At 46.3% G+C, this 17,182-nt stretch overlaps 1 non-coding gene across 1 annotated transcript; it reads right to left on the reverse strand.

The window, feature by feature from the left end:
* Window positions 1–9,884: 9,884 nt before the first annotated feature.
* On the reverse strand, window positions 9,885–10,048 carry LOC119920218. The gene has a single exon (XR_005447976.1). It is a non-coding gene; the product is annotated as a U1 spliceosomal RNA (small nuclear RNA).
* Between the last annotated feature and the right edge of the window lie 7,134 nt (window positions 10,049–17,182).

The raw sequence follows: 17,182 nt of genomic DNA on the forward strand, positions 1-17,182 counted from the left end.
TGGGAAGTACAAGCTGGCAACATAGAGAGACAGTCCCTACCCAACAGTGGGCTCACAGTCTAGAAGGGGGAGACAGAGAACAAAACCAAACATACTAACAAAATAAAATAAATAGAATAGATAGGTACAAGTAAAATAAATAAATAGAGTAATAAATATGTACAAACATATATACAGGTGCTGTGGGGAAGGGAAGGAGGTACATATATAGAGAAGCAGCATATCTTACCTCCCCTTCCCCACAGCACCTGTATATATGTATATATGTTTGTACATATTTATTACTCTATTTATTTGTTGTTTTACTTGTACATATCTATTCTATTTTATTTTGTTAGTATGTTTGGTTTTGTTCTGTCTCCCCCTTTTAGACTGTGAGCCCATTGTTGGGTAGGGACTGTCTCTATATGTTGCCAACTTGGACTTCCCAAGTGCTTAGTACAGTGCTCTGCACACAGTAAGCACTCAATAAATACAATTGATTGATTGATTGATTGATTGAAAGAGCCTGGGCTTTGGCATCAGAAGTCATGGGTTCAAATCCCGGCTCTGCCAATTGCCAGCTGTGTGACTTTGGGCAAGTCACTTCACTTCTCTGGGCCTCAGTTACCTTATCTGTAAAATGGGGATTAAGACTGTGAGCCCCCTGTGGGACAACCTGATCACCTTGTAACCTCCCCAGTGCTTAGAACAGTGCTTTGCACATAGTAAGCACTTAATAAATATTATTATTATTATTGTACGTATTTATTACTCTATTTTATTTGTACATATTTATTCTATTTATTTTAGTTTGTTAATATATTTTGTTTTGTTGGCTGTCTCTCCCTTCTAAACTGTGAGCCCACTGTTGGGTAGGGACCGTCTCTATATGTTGCCAACTTGTACTTCCCAACCGCTTAGTACAGTGCTCTGCGCACAGTAAGCGCTCAATAAATGCGATTGAATGAATGAATGAAACATAGAGAGACGGTCCCTACCCAACAGAGGGCTCACAGTCTAGAAGGGGGAGACAGACAACAAAACAAAAGAGAGAATGGGGCCTCGCGTACCTGTCTCTTGGGAGCAGGCCGTGCAATCCTTCACTCTCCACCCTATTCCGAGATACGTCTTCCTCCTGATGGACTGCCCCCATTCATTCATTCATGAATCGTGTTAATCGAGCAGTTGCTGTGTGCAGAACACTGTACTGAGCACTTGGAAAGTACAATCCGGCAACAAAGAGAGACAATCCCTGCCCACAACGGGCTCACAGTCTAGAAAGTGGAAGACAGACATCAAAACAAGTAAACAGACATCAATAGTATCAATATAAATAAATAGAATTTTATATATATATACACATCAGAACAAGATGACGTTCACAGACCCCCCCCCCCCCCTTCCACTTTACAGACCCTCCTCGCTCCCTGGACCCTTCGCCCCTTCACTAACTGTCCTCTTTCACAGCCTTCCCTCCTCCCTCACAGCCTTTCCCATACTTTTTTCTAATGGTATTCGTGAAGTGCTTACTAAGTGCCAGGCACTGTACTAAGCATTAGGGTAGATACAAGATAATCAGGATCGACACAGTCCTTGTCCCACAAAGGACTCACAATCGTAATCAACGTTTTACAGGCGAGGTAATCGAGGCCCAGAGAAGTGAAGTGACTTGCTCAAGGTCACACAGCAGACAAGCGGTGGAGCTGGGATTATACCCAGGGCTTCCGACACCCAGGCCTGTGCTCTGTCCTCTCCCCTAGGCCACCCTGCTTCACCTCTGCCCCTTCCAGACCCCTCCTGTCTGACTTCTTTCAACCTCTGGCAGACACCCCTGCAAGACTCCTTTCCCCTTACCCCGGGAAACGTAGGGTTTCTGTCAACCAATCAATGGTATTTATCAAGCTCTTACTATGTGCAGGGTACTATACTAAGCACTTGTCAGAGTACAATACAGAATAAGCCTACATGTTTCCTGCCCATAGTGAACTTAAAGTCTAGAGGGGGAGGCAGACATTAATATGAATAAATAAGTCGTTTGTAATGTATAATTTAAAGAAAGGTAAATAAGTTCCGTGGGGTTGGGTGCGGGGCGGATATCAACTGTCCAAAGGTCACAGATCAAATTACATAGATGATGCAGAAGGGAGAGCAAGCCAGGGAAAAGAGGGCTTTCTATGCTGCTCCCATCAACCTGCTACCAGCCTATTTGAACTCTGGTTTGTTTAAAATGGTATTTGGTAAGTTTTTATTATATGTCAAGCACTCTTTGAAGTGCTGGGGTAGATGTAAATTTATCAGGTCGGACCCAATCCCTGTCTCACGTGGGGCTTACAGCCCAAGTATGAGGAAGAACAGGTATCGAATCCTCATTCTACAGTTGAGGAAACTGAGGCACAGAGAGGAGTCGGAATTAGAACCCAGGTCCTCTGACTCTCAGACCTGTGCTCTTTCCACTAGACCACACTGCTTCCCGTATGTATTTGGTGTCCCAGAATATGGGATCTGCCACTTACCTGCTGTACGTTATCGAACAAATCACTGAACTTCTCTGTGCTTCAATTTCCTGATCTGTAAAATGCGGATGAATTACCTGTTTTCCCCCCTCCCCTTCAGACTGCTGGCCCCATAGGGGACAGGGACGTGCCCAATCTGGTTGTATTGTATCTTTCCCAGGGCTTAGTATTGTACTTGGCACATAGAAAGGGTTTAACAAATACCATTTTTCTTCTTACTTCAAAGGGTCAGAGGTGATCTCAAGTTGGGCAAGAGAGGGGATAATTTACCTGGTAGCCCATACATCTCCAGCAATTTGACAGACACAAGACATTAGGGACAGTATAGGGGAAGAGGGAGCAACAATTTGCACCAATCCTCCATCCCTTCCTTTTATCCTCTTAAAATGTCCTTAGGATCAGTGTGGGGCCTGGACAAATGACAGAGTTTAGGCAAGGAGACAAATCTTCGAGTGCTTTTGGGGTCTATAGCATGGTATTATAGTGAATATGAAAGAATGGACACATAATCAGGAGGACTTATTCTCTGGAGAAGACAGAAAATGTCCAGGGAAAATGTGGAAGAGGCAGAACAGCAGCTAGATGGGTAGAGACCATGACAACGATAACGGAAGAACCGTTAGAAAGGTTATGGATTATGGCACAAGACACGGTGTTCTGGAGAAAGTATATCCATAGAGTCACTGTGGATTGGAAATGACTCAACAGCACTTGATAATAATAAAATAATTAAAAGAGAATAAATGGAGAGGCACTGAGGAAAGGTCTGAAATTGTCTCTCTGTGTGTGTGTGTGTGTGTGAGAGAGAGAGAGAGAGAGAGAGGAGAGAGAGAAAGAATAAAATATTACATAAGTGGATTGGTGAGATATCATTCTGTCCTCTGGGGCTCCTCCCACCTCTAGAACCTGAAATACTCCATTTCCCCTGAAGTTAGGTTTCCATAATTTGTCTTTTTCTTGATCAGAAGGTCTTCCCTTGCATTCCACCTAAACTTTTCTCGTATTAATTTCCTCCCACTCAGCCAAGTTCCCTCTTTCATTCTCCATCTTCTGCCTAGCTCCTTGTCTCTCCGGCCATTTGATTCTTCAAGGGCCAGGAGTACAGTCTCGAAGCAGAGCTGAACAGAACCCAGCTCTGCCACAGATTTACCTGGTGTGGTCTATTCAAACAGGAGAGCATTAAGAAGAAGAATTGTGGTGTTAAGCTCTTGCTACATGCTGAGCCCTGTTCTAAGCGCTGGGGTAGATACAAGATCATCAGGCAGGACACAGTCCCTATCCCTCATCGGGCTTACAGTCTAAGTGGCAAACTCTGCTCCTGTCCCACCTCCTCCAGGATGACACTGACATGAATGAGGCCCTGTCTGTCAAATCTTTCAGTCTTAGACAAAGATGCTTGGGAAGCAAAAGGCTTGAGTTCCAAACCTCAGTTCCTTGTGGTCTCCTTCCTCCAGCAAATGTGTTTCAGCTCAGCCACATGAGAAGTGAAACAGCTCTAACCCCACACAGGGGGAAGGCTGGACTTGTGACTTCTGTCCTTTCAGAGAGCTAGGTTGGAGCAAGTCCTCTCTGTTCAGAAGAGACCCCAAAATTGATCACAGGGTTGGGAAGTATGCCTGAAGGAATGGGGTGGGTGTGGCCTAGAAAAGAGAAAGCTGTGTGAAATCCTTTTAAATTTATGGAAGGATATTTGGGGGATGAGGACGAGCAGCAGTTCTGTTCCCTCTGAAGAAGAGAGAAAAGGAAATGGCTATTGAAGGGTTAGGGTTGGCTTTGGAAGAACTTCCCAGCTACAAAGGTTGTGAGACGGAATGGGGCCCAAACCCGAGAGGTGAAGGGTCTCCCCATTAGCACTCCTGACTCCCCCGCTAGATTGCCAGCTCCTTGAGGGCAGGGGATTGGTTCTACTGACTATATTGTACTCTCCCAAGTGCTTAGTCCAGTGCTCCGCACCGAGTAAGCATTCTGTAAATCCCATTGGTTGATTGCTTGATTGTTTTGAGTTCAAGTCATATCCCCTGAATTTCCAGGGTAAACAGAAAGATACACACCTGCCCACCATCTTCCCATTTCGTCTTCCATCTCCTTTCTCAGCTTTTTCAATTCCAATGCCCTGCAGGTCCCAGGCCCCACCTCCATTCATTTATTCATTCATTCATTCCATCTTATTCAATCCTATTTATTGAGCACTTACTGTGTGCAGAGCACCGTACTAAGTGCTTGGAAGCATACAATAGAACAATAAACAGACACATTCCCTGCCCACAACGACCCTGTAGTCTAGAATGTTACTTCTCCAACTCCACCCCGGACACCTTAGTCTTGCTTCTCATCTCCCCCAAGCCTTCAGCTTCAGCCTTTGTCCCAAATCTTCTCCCCAACTCTCCTCTCCAAGACTTCTGGCCAGCCCTGTGTGATGGCTTTTTTTTTAATGGCATTTGTTAAGCGCTTACTCTGTGTCAGGAGCTGTACTAAGCACTGGGGTAGATACAAGGTAATCAGGTTGTCCCACGTGGGGCTCACATTTTAAATCCCCATTTTACAGATGAGGTAACTGAGGCACAGAGAAGTGAATCAGTATCACTTTCATCCAGACACACACTGACACCCCTAGGGAGGCAGGTACATGCTGATACCTCCAGACAGATAGACACAACATGACAGACTCAGACAGGCAGATACTTGCTGCTGCCTCCAGACCGGCAGACTCACTCAGCCCCAGGCAAACAGGCTTGAACACGCCAACACAGTCTCTCACTAATTCTCTTCTGGTACTACTGCCGGCCACTTATTCAGTTTTCCCAATCCTTATAATCCAGGCCAGGGCAGAAGAACAGTGCTTGGCATATAGTAAATGTTTAACATTATTATTGTTATTATTATTTCTAGGAAATATCCACAGGGCATGTGGAAGCCTTTGGTTAGCCTTACTCAACCTGAGGGCTTTGAGTTCAATATCTCAGGCCTAGCTGGCTTGATAATGATTATGATCACTCTTCCCACCTTCAAAGCCTTATTAAAAGCGTATCTTTTCCAAGAGACCTTCCCCAACTAAGCCCTCATTTCCTCTTCCTCCACTTCCTTCTGCTTCGCCATTGCAGGTGAATTTGCACCCTTTCGTATGCAGGGAATGTGTCTTCTATATGTTATATTGTACTCTCCCAAGCACTTAGTACAGTGCTGTGCACACAGTAAGCACTCAAAAAATACCACTGATTGATTTACCGCTCCCACAGTCCCATAGTCTATTTATATTAATGTCTGTCTCCCCATCTAGACTGTAAGTTTGTTGTGGGCAGGGAATGTGTCTACTAACTCTGTTACGTTGTACTCTCCCAAGCTCTTAGTATGCTGCTCTGCACACGGTAAGCACTCAATAAAGATGATTGATTGATTATTCCACCCTTTCTATGTGCTAAACTCTCGGCACACTCTAAACAGCTAAACTCTAAGGTCCTCAGAGCCAATTTCTCTATATGACTTCAAGGCCGAGGAGCCTAGCAAAGTGGCCTCTGTAGAGGCGACCCAAACTTCTAGCTGTGCAAGGAATAGTAGGCTAGTCACCGTTGTATAGAAGGTGGCCACAGAGTAGTTCTATTCTGGATCGCCTCCCGACTCAGGCCTAATGGTGATTATGGCGGGTCCCGAGGTGACCCTTGGGTACCGGCCATCTCAAGGTCAAAAGCTATCTCGTGACCACCTGAGCCAGCAGGCGGGACTCGGAAGTGAGGGTGGGATACTGCCCTCACGACCAAATCTGCTAGATTGACAGCCCAAGCCGGGAATACAGAAGGTGTCCCTCGCCCCCGTGTCAATCAAATTAGGTATGGAGGAGGGGGGAGGGCAGAGATTGGATAGACTGAGGCCGGAAGCTGGAATGGCCTAGGGGCACAGGCAATAGATACCTGTCGCCTCTGACCTTCAGGGTCAGAACACCAGGACATGCAGCAGTAGCCCACGTGTCTCTCTCTGCCCAGAAGGCCAGATGCCCGCTCTGCAACCAGAACCAACACACTGAGGCAAGGGCCGCGGGACGGGTGAGTGTCTCGTGGGTGGGACCCAGGTACCCCACTGCTGATGGGAATCATGAGTCGATTCCTCCCATGTAGGGAGAGCACATAGTGAGAGCTAGCCGCCCACCACGTGCGCGGGTAGTGGAATGAATTCTTCCCATGTGGGAAGGTAAGTGGATTCTTCCCGAGTGGGAAGTGCACATGGGTGAGAGCTAGCCGCCTCACCCACGCGCGATTAATGTACGATTGTGTTCCTCCCGTGTAGGGAAGCTCTGATATTGCTAATTGATTATATTCCTCCTGAAAGGGAAGTTCAATCCATTGCGCCTAAACAATTAAATAAACTCAATTTGCCTCTCGGAATAAATTTTATATAAAACTCAGGCTTTCCATCCCCATCCTCTCTCTCTCTCTCTCTCTCTCTCACCTCACTGATCACCGAACCCATCATCCCCAGACAATGGGTGACATGGCAGCACCTCCAAAGTGCATAATCATCACCTCTGTAAGGTAGAACGCATAGGCAGAGAAGACTTCGCACCTGATGTTGGCAGAAGGGATCCTCAAAATGGTAGCTACAATACAGGTGAAATAAATACAGGTGGAGAAAGACAAAAGTGTCAAAGGAGGTGATGCTGTCCAGGTGCCAGGAGAAGATCTCTTCCTCCCTTCAAAGCCCTACTGAGAGCTCACCTCCTCCAAGAGGCCTTCCCAGACTGAGCCCTCTTTTCCCTCTCTTCCTCCCCATTCCCCCTGCCCTACCTCCTTCCCCTCCCCACAGCACTTGTATATATATATGTACAGATTTATTACTCTATTTTACTTGTACATATTTACTATTCTATTTATTTTGTTAATGATGTGCATATAACTTTAATTCTATTTGTTCTGACGATTTTGACACATGTCTACATGTTTTGTTTTGTTGTCTGTCTCCCCCTTCTAGACTGTGAGCCTGTTGTTGGGTAGGGACCGTCTCTATATGTTGCCGACTTCCCGAACGCTTAGTACAGTGCTCTGCACACAGTAAGCGCTCAATAAATGTGATTGAATGAATGAATGAATGAAGATCATGCTAGTCTCAGGTTTTGTTTTGTTTTTCTAGTAGTCGGTAAGTGCTTACTATGTGCCAGGCACTGTACTGAGTGCTGAGGTAGATAGAAGTTAATCACGTTGGACACAGTCGCCATCCCACATAGGGCTCTGAGTTTTAATCCCCATTTTACAGATGAGGGAATTGAGGCCCCGAGAAGAGAAGTGCCTTGCCCAAGCTCACACAGCAGACAAGAGGTAGAGTCAGGATTAGAACTCAGGTCCTTCTGACTCCTGGGCCAGTAGGCCATGCTGCTCCTCTAAAACCCCCAAGAACCTGAAGCATATAGCTGAGCCATGATCATCATCATCATAATAATAATGTTGGTATTAGTTAAGCGCTTACTATGTGCCATGCACTGTTCTGAGCACTGGGGTAGATACAAGGTAATCAGGTTGTCCCATGTGGGGCTCACAGTTTTAATCCCCATTTTACAGATGAGGTAACCAAAGCACAGAGAAGTGAAGTGACTTGCCCAAGGTCACACAGCTGACAAGCGGCAGAGCTGGGATTAGAACCCATGACCTGGGTTCTAGAGAAGCAGCATGGCTCAGTGGAAAGAGCACAGGCTTTGGAGTCAGAGGTCATGGGTTCAAATCCCGGCTCCGCCACGTGCCATGTGTTTTCTTCCCAAGTGGTTAGGGCAGTGCTCTGCACCCAGTAGATGTTCAATAAATACCACTGATTTATTATTATTATTATGGTACTTATTAAGCACTTACTATGTGCCAAGCACTATTATAAGCACTGGGATGGATACAAGTTAGTCAGGTTGGACGCAAGTCACTTCACTTCTCTGGGCCTCAGTTTCCTCATCTGTAAAATGGGGATTAAGACTGTGAGCCCCACGTGGGACAACCTGATCACCTTGTAACCTCCCCAGCGCTTAGAACAGTGCTTTGCACATAGTAAGCACTTAATAAATGCCATCATTATTATTATTATTATGACCTCTGACTCTCAAGCCTGGGCTCTTTCAACTAAGCCACGCTGCTTCTCTCAAGCGTGGCTTGAGATCATGGCTACAGTGGGAGTGGCAGATTGTTCTGTAAAATACACACACACACAGAGTTGACCTTTGTTGTGGAAGGAGACACCCCTGACAGTGAAGTTGACCTTTGACTGTGTGTGTGTGTCTGTAAAGGCCAATGAGAGCAAAATGGGCCCAATCAATCAATCAATCATATTTATTGAGCGCTTACTGTGTGCAGAGCACTGTACTAAGCGCTTGGGAAGTACAAGTTGGCAACATATAGAGACAGTCCCTACCCAACAGTGGGCCCCACTGGGCACACAGAAAGGCCGTCCTTTGTGGTGGCATCGTGCTGGATGTTTGCAGTGCTTAGTACTGTTTCCTCCCTTGCCTCCTTGTCTCTCGTTCCTCACGAAGCTTGTGCTTGAAGTGAGCCGCTCCTTTTTCGATTGCGGCACATCATGCCGGCCTATCCCTGGCAACCAACGCCCAGTTTTCAGCTAGCTTGTGTTTTACCATATCCTTATGACATTTTCTCTGCCCTCCTTGCTTTTGTTTTTCCAGTTTTAGCTCTCCCAGCAGCAGCTGGGAGTAGCTCCTGGTGGGCAGGAACTGTTTTTACCAACTCTGTTGCCTTGCTCTCTCCTAGGAGCTTAGTTCAGTGCTCTGCACACAATAAGTGCTCAAAAAAATGCCACTGAATGATTGAGTAGAAGTCACAGTATTTCCTTTCATTCATTCATTCATTCAATCGTATTTATTGAGCACTTACTCTGCGCAGAGCATTGGACTAAGCGCTTGGGAAGTCCAAGTTGGCAACATATAGAGACGGTCCCTACCCAACAGCGGGCTCACAGTCTAGAAGGGGGAGATAGACAACAAAACAAAACAAAACATATTAACAAAATAAAATAAATAGAATAAATATGTACAAGTAAAATAAATAAATACATACAGTAATAAATACGTACAAACATATATACATATATATAGGTGCTGTGGGGAGGGGAAGGAGGTAAGGCGGGGGGATGGGGAGGTGGAGAAGGGGGAGAGGAACGAGGGGACTCGGTCTGGGAAGTCCTCCTGGAGGAGATGAGCTTCTCAGATGAAGTCACTGAGGTACAAAAAAGTGTAGTGACTAGCCCAAAGTCACATGGCTAATAAGTGGCAGAGGCGAGATTAGAACCCAACACCTTTGACTCCCAAACCCAAATTGTTACCTTTCAACCACACTACCAACCCATTTGTTAATACCTACCAGCAAGAATGATGGTTAGCCCCTTACAGAACCTATTTTTTGCCACAAATATCAGGGGAGAGCGCGAACGCAGTCCCCCACTACCACAAATTATGCAGTCGAGTTTCCTGCATTTGGGGAAATCTCAGGGGTCAGCACAGCCGGAGTGCAATGGCTGAGCCTCACCCTGGGAAAACCACCTACGTGATCATGGTGTCTCCCCTGCCAGGTAAGTAATCATCATCATATCCTGCTGGGTATCTTTGTGCGGTTGTTCATTCATGTGTGTGTGTGTGTTGGGGCGGGGGGGGGGGGGGTATGTTTTTTACGGGATAGAACTGGGTTCAGGTGAGCATAGCTTCCGTGCTCAGAGAAGCAGCATGGTATAATGGACAGAGGATGGGCCTGCGAGTCCGAAGGTTATGGGTTCTAATCCCAGCTCCGCCACTTGTCTGTTGTGTGATCTTGGACAAGTCACTTCACTTCTCTGCACCTCAGTTACCTCATCTGTAAAACAGGGATTGAGACTGTGAGCCCCCCTGTAGGACCCCAAGTGGGGTGCTTGTGTCCATCCCAGCGCTTATTACAGTCCCTGCCCCCAAACGGGGCTCCCAGTCTAAGTAGGAGGAGAACAGGCATTAAATCCCCATTTTGAAGTTGCAGAGAAGTGAAGTGACTTGCTCAAGGTCACACATCAGGCATGTGGTAGAGCCTGGATTAGAACCCAGGTTCTCTGGCTCCCAGGACCGGGCTTTATCCACTGGGCCATGGTGCGTCCACTGGGGGTATCATGAAGAGGAAGGGTGATCAAAGGGACATCCTCAGGTTTGGGACATTGGAGAACAAATGCAGTCACTGCTATTTTATCTCTCCACTTCATCTCAGGAGCCTAATAAGAAAGAAAAGAATTGAGAGCATGGGAAAAAATTGTTTGGCAGAGGCTCTTGGAAATGAGCTCCTTCTGGACCCCAGATCCCTCCCAAATCATGGAATTGCAAGGAATTGCCAATTATCCATTATCAACCCTACCAGCCTCTGCAATCAATCAGCAGTATTTACTGAGTGCTTACTGTGTTCAGAGCACTATACTAAGCACTTGGGAGAGTACGCTGAAGTTGGTAGACAAAATCCCTTGCCTTCAAGGAGCTTACAGTCTACTGTTTGCAGGACACAGTGCTAAACGTTTGGGAGAGTATATTAGAGTTGGTAGACTCAATTTCCTCAGTCGATCAATCAACAAATCAATGGTATTTATTGAGCACTTATTGTGTGCAGAGCACTGTACTAAGTGCTTGGGAGAGTACATTATAGCAGTGTTGGTAGACACATTCTCTGCCTACCAGGACCTTATGGTCTTGAGGGGGAGACAGACATTAATAAAAATAAATGGAGATCAGCGAGATAAAATAGATGGGGCGATCTGATTGAGTGCTTTCAAGCCAATGGTAAGGAGTTTCTGTTTGATGCAGAGGTGAACGGACAAGCACTGGAGGTTCTCCAGGATCCCTGTCCACAAGAAGCTGACAATCTAGTGGCAGCCTAATTGCCCTGATCCAATACGAGTGCCTTCGTATTGAATTTTGAGCCAGAAGGCTGTCAAGATGATGAAGTCCATACTTCACTCTGCTGCCTGGATCTTTTTTTTTTTTTTTCAAAAAGGTTCAATCCATGTTTCCCCACTCCTCAAGAACCTCCAGTGGTTGCCCATCCACCTCTGCATCAAACAGAAATTCCTTACCATCCGCTTTTACAGTCCCTCTAGATTGTAAACTCACTGTGGGCAGGGAATGTGTCTGTTTACTTTTATATTGTAGTCTCCCAAGCACTTAGTACAGTTCTCTGAACACAGTAAGCACTCAATAAATACGATTGACTGACTGACTGACTTTAAAGCACTCAATCACCTTGCCCCCTCCTACCTCACCTCGCTGCTTTCCTGCTGCAATCCAGCCCGCACACTTCATTCCTCCAATGCCAACCACTCATTCCTCCACTCACTGTACCTTGATCTCGTCTATCTTGCCGCTGACCTCTCGCTCACATCCTGCCTCTGATCTGAAACTCCCACCCCCTTCATATCTGACAGACCACCACTCTCCCCACCTTCAAAGCCTTATTCAAAGCACATGTCCTCCGAGAGGCCTTCTTCGACTAAGTCCTCATTTCTCTATTTCCTCTCCCTTCTGCCTTGCCCTTGTGCTTGGATTTGTCCCCTTTATTCACCCCACCCTCAGCCCCACAGCACTTATGTCCAGATCTGTAATTTATTTTAATGTCTGTCTCCTGCCCTAGACCGCAAACTCCTTGTGGGAGGGGAATGCGTTTATTGACTCTGTTGTATTGTACTGTACTGTATTGTATTGTTTTGTGTTTAGTACTGTGCTCTCCACATAGTAAGTGCTCAGTGAATATGATTGATTGATTGGTTGAGAGAGCAATCGATCAATAATATTTATTGAGTGTCTATTAGGTGCAGAACACTGCCTTAAGTATTTATTTCTTCACCGATCCATCTTTCTTCTAGTCTCTTTTTCTTCCCAAGTGGTTAGGGCAGTGCTCTGCACCCAGTAGGTGTTCAGTAAATACCACTGATTTATTATTATTATTATGGTACTTATTAAGCACTTACTATGTGCCAAGCACTCTTATAAGCACTGGGGTGGATACAAGTTAGTCAGTCAGGTTGGACACAATCCCTGTCCTACATAGAGCTCACACTCTTAATCCCCATTTTCCAGATGAGGTCACTGAGGCCCAGAGAAGTGAAGTGACTTGCCCAAGGTCACACAGCTATGTGGTGGAGATGAGATTAGAACCCATGACCTTCTGACTCTCAGGCCCGGGCTCTAGCCACTAAACCATGCCCATTGATTGCTCTCTCATTCTTGAGATGAACATTCATTGGGTCAGGACTACCAGAAGAGGTGGGATTGCAGGGGGGCTAAGAAGATAGGGAGAGTTGTGGTCTGGTGGGTGTGAAAGAGGTGAGAATTTATTTTGTTAATGGTACTTAAATACTTACTATGAGCTAAGCACTGTACTAAGTGCTGGGGTGGATACAAACCATCAGGTCAGACACAGTGTCTGTCCTACATGAGGCTCACAGTCTAAATAAGAGGGAGAATGAGTACTGAATCTCCATTTGACAGATGAGGCCCTGAGAAGTGAAGTGACTTGCCCAAAGTCACACGGAGCCCGAATTAGATTCCAGGTCTGTGGTCTTTCCAGTAGGCCACACTCCTTCATCCAAGCCAGAATTCCAGGAATTCCAGGCAGGAAGAAAGGTGTGAGCAAGAGATTAGGTGTGGGAGAGTGGAGAATGAGGCACAGTGAAAACGTGATTTTGGGAGGAACGAAGAGGGTGAGCTGGGGTGTAGTGGGATAAGAGAGCTGATAAGTAAGAGGGAGAGAGCTGGTGGAGTGCCCTAAAGTCCATGGTCCAGAGTTTCTGCTTGATGCCCAGAGGAATGGGTAATCAGTGGAAGTCTGGGAGGAGTGGGGAGAGGTGTGCAGAACAATTTTGTAGAAAAATGACCCGAGAAGCACAGTGAAGTATACACTGGAGAAGGGAAAGGCTGGAGGCAGGAAGGTCAGCGAGTTGGCTGATCCAGTAATCCAGCTGGGATTTGCCAAGTGCCTGGACCAGGTCGTTGGCCCGACATAAACAGGGTAGAAGACTCATCTGCGGGAGATCTCAATCTCAGGAAATCCTATGAATAGATCAGTCTGAAAGCCAAACCGGACTCTAGTTCTCGTCTCGGTGACCCCTCTGACCGTGGCTCAGCTTTTGGCCGGATCTCCTTCCTGCCTAGGGACCCATTCTCTCACTGCACGGAAGCAACTGCATTTAAACATCTTCATCTTGGGTTTTCCCTGTCCGAGGGCTCCACAGGCCAAGTCCCGTTTGAGAGTTTAGTCCCCTGGGATTCTATGCCTCTTTCTTAAGTGCCAAGACCAAAGGACCAGGGTCACATTACAAGACGACACTGAAGAGAGAGCCGCTAGGGAGAACCGTCCTGACCAATGGGGAGGAGCCTCCAGGTCTCTGGCTACTCTCCCCCACGGCTCCTTATTCCTGCTATTTTCCAGGCAGCCCAGGGAAAGGTTTCAGGAATCCATGGTTGCTTTTTTCAGCCCAGCTGAGGTTTGGCAGCTCTTCATGGCCCAACTAGCCAGGTGTAGGCTATTCGCAACCATTTGTTGCCCGGGGAGCTGGGGTGCAGGGTTCCCTGTTTTTGGTAAAGCCGACGGGCTTCTCGAAAATTCAACCTTTAGGATGCCTGATTTTTGTTTCTATCTGGGGCATCTATCCTTATCTTTTATGTTGTTTGAGTGTTGTTTGGTATTTGTTAAGTGCTTACCGTGTGCCAGGCAGTGTACTAAGTGCTGGGGTAGATCCAAGCTAGCAAGTTGGACACGGTCCATGTCCCACATGGGGTTCACAGTCTGCATCTCCATTTTACAGACGAGGTAACTGAGGCCCAGAGAAGTGAAGTGACTTACCCAAGGTCACACAACGCACAAGTGGAGGAGCCAGGATGAGATTTCAGGTCCTCTGACTCGCAGGCCAGGGCTATTTCCTTTAGGCTACGCTCCTTCCTCATGGCTCCCTATGGATCTGTCATTCGGCCCCCTCTCCCCACCTTATATTGGCGGGCCAGGAACTGTGTCGGAATATGGCCCAGGTATTCTTTCCCATTACGGTGCTCAGCCCACAGTAAGTGCTTAATAAATGCCATGACTAATGATTCATTCATTCATTCATTCATTCAATCACATTTATTGAGTGCTTACTGTGTGCAGAGCACTGTACTAAGCGCTTGGGAAGTACAGGTTGGCAACATATAGAGACGGTCCCTACCCAACAGTGGGCTCACAGTCTAGAAGGGGGAGACAGGGAACAAAACAAAACATATTAACAAAATAATGATAACAATTGTGGTATTCGTTAAGCCCTTACTAGGTGCCAAGCACTGTACTAAGCACTGGGGTAGATATAAGACATCAGGCCAGACACAATCCCTGTCCCACGTGGGGCTCCCAGTCTAAGTAGGAGGGAGAAGGGCTATCGAATCCCCGTTTGACAAAGGATGGAAACTGAGGCCCAGAGAAGTGAAACTACTTGCCCAAAGTCAATCGGTCATATTTATTGAACGTTAACTGTGTGCAGAGCACCATACTGAGTGCTTAGTGCACAAGTGAGAAGCAATGTGGCTCAGTGGAAAGAGGCTTTGAAGTCAGAGGCCATGGGTTCAAATCCTGGCTCTGCCAATTGTCAGCTGGGTGACTTTGGGCAAGTAACTTAACTTCTCTGGGCTTCAGTCACCTTATCTGTAAAATGGGGATTAAGACTGTGAGCCCCCCGTGGGACAACCTGATCACCTTGAAACCTCCCCAGCGCTTAGAACAGTGCTTTGCACATAGTGAGCGTACATATTTATTACTCCATTTATTTATTTATTTATTTTACTTGTACTTATCTATCCTATTTATTTTATTTTGTTAGTATGTTTGGTTTTGTTCTCTGTCTCCCCCTTTTAGACTGTGAGCCCACTGTTGGGTAGGGACTGTCTCTATATGTTGCCAATTTGTACTTCCCAAGCGCTTAGTACAGTGCTCTGCACATAGTAAGTGCTCAATAAATACGATTGATGATGATGATGATGATAATTAAGGTCACACAACTGGCAAGTGGTTGATCCAGGGTTGAAACCCGTGTCCTCCGACCCCCAGGCCTGGGCTCTTTCCTCCGACCCCCAGGCCTGGGCTCTTTTCACCTCACCCTGGGGCTCCTCCGCTACTATTTACTCCCGAAGAAAATCTCCAAGTAGTAACCTTCACTTTTCTCAACAACTGCATACAGCCTCACATCCCCCCCAGCATCCATGTTAACCCGCCCCCAAACAAGTAGCCTCTGGGCATCATCTCACGTTCACGCTCACACATCCCCTGGAAACCACAAGCAATTAGAGCTCAGGGAAGGAAGAGATATATTTAGAGCCTGGAAGAATATAGGAAGGTTTTGATGTCAGCAGGCTCCAACTGCGGTCCTTTCGCTCCAAGTGATCCCTCCCAGGGTTTCCGCCTGAGCTGCTATTGGCAGGGTTGGTTAGCAGAGAAGCATTAGTATTGTCAGATCCCATGGGTCCTCCCCGCCAGCCCCGAGGCCTGAGGACAAATGTAACCCAAAATTTGAGTAAATATAGGCCCGACAGCCCTGGACAACCTGAAGACTGATTTGGAAGCAAATAGGTGCCCGACACATAGAAAAAAAATCACACTTATTCGTTCATTCATTCATTCAATCATATTTATTGAGCGCTTAAGCACCGGACTAAGTGCTTGGGAGAGTACAATACAACAACAAACAGACACGTTCCCTGCCCACAACGAACTCACAGTCTAGAGGGGGAGACAGACTAAATCAATCAATCAATCAATCAATCGTATTTATTGAGCACTTACTGTGTGCAGAGCACTGTACTAAGCGCTTGGGAAGTACAAGTTGGCAACATAAAGAGACGGTCCCTACCCAACAGTGGGCTCACAGTCTAGAAGAGTGTGAAATACATTACAGATATACACTCATGTGCTGTGGGGATGGGAGGGAGTATGAATGAAGGGAACAAGTCAGGGCAATGCAGAAGGGAATAAGTCTAGGCTAGACTGTAAGCTCATTTTTAATGGCATTTGTTAAACGCTTATTCATTCATTCATTCATTCAATCGTATTTATTGAGCGCTTACTGTGTGCAGAGCACTATTCTAAGCGCTTGGGAAGTACAAGTTGGCAACATATAGAGATAGGTCCCTACCCAACAGTGGGCTCACAGTCTAGAAGGGGGAGACAGAGAACAAAACAAAACATATTAACAAAATAAAATAAATAGAATATGTACAAATAAAATAAATAAATAGAGTAATAAATATGTACAAACATATATACATATATACATGTATATATGTATCTGTATATACACATATATACTATGTGCCGGACACTGTACTATGCACTGTGGGTAGATAACAGCTAATCAGGTTGGACACAGTCCCGGTCCCACATAGGGCTCACAGTCTATAATTTCCATTTTACCGATGAAGCACAGAGAAGAGAATTGAACCCCTGACCTCTGACTACAAAGCCTGGGCTCTTTCCACTGAGCCACACTGCTTCTCTCTAAAAAAAGTAGAGTGGGGCTGGGATGAGTATCAAAGTGTTTAAGGAGTACACGGTCGAGTGCATGGTGGATGCAGAGGGGAGGGCGGTTAGGGGAAATGAGGGGCTTAGTCCAGGAAGAGAGCAGATAAGTAGACAAGAAGCAGCGTGGCTCAGTGGAAAGACCCCGGGCTTTGGAGTCAGAGGTCAGGGGTT

The sequence above is a fragment of the Tachyglossus aculeatus genome, chromosome X1, assembly GCF_015852505.1.
Source record: "Tachyglossus aculeatus isolate mTacAcu1 chromosome X1, mTacAcu1.pri, whole genome shotgun sequence".
In the NCBI taxonomy this organism is placed as follows: domain Eukaryota; kingdom Metazoa; phylum Chordata; class Mammalia; order Monotremata; family Tachyglossidae; genus Tachyglossus; species Tachyglossus aculeatus.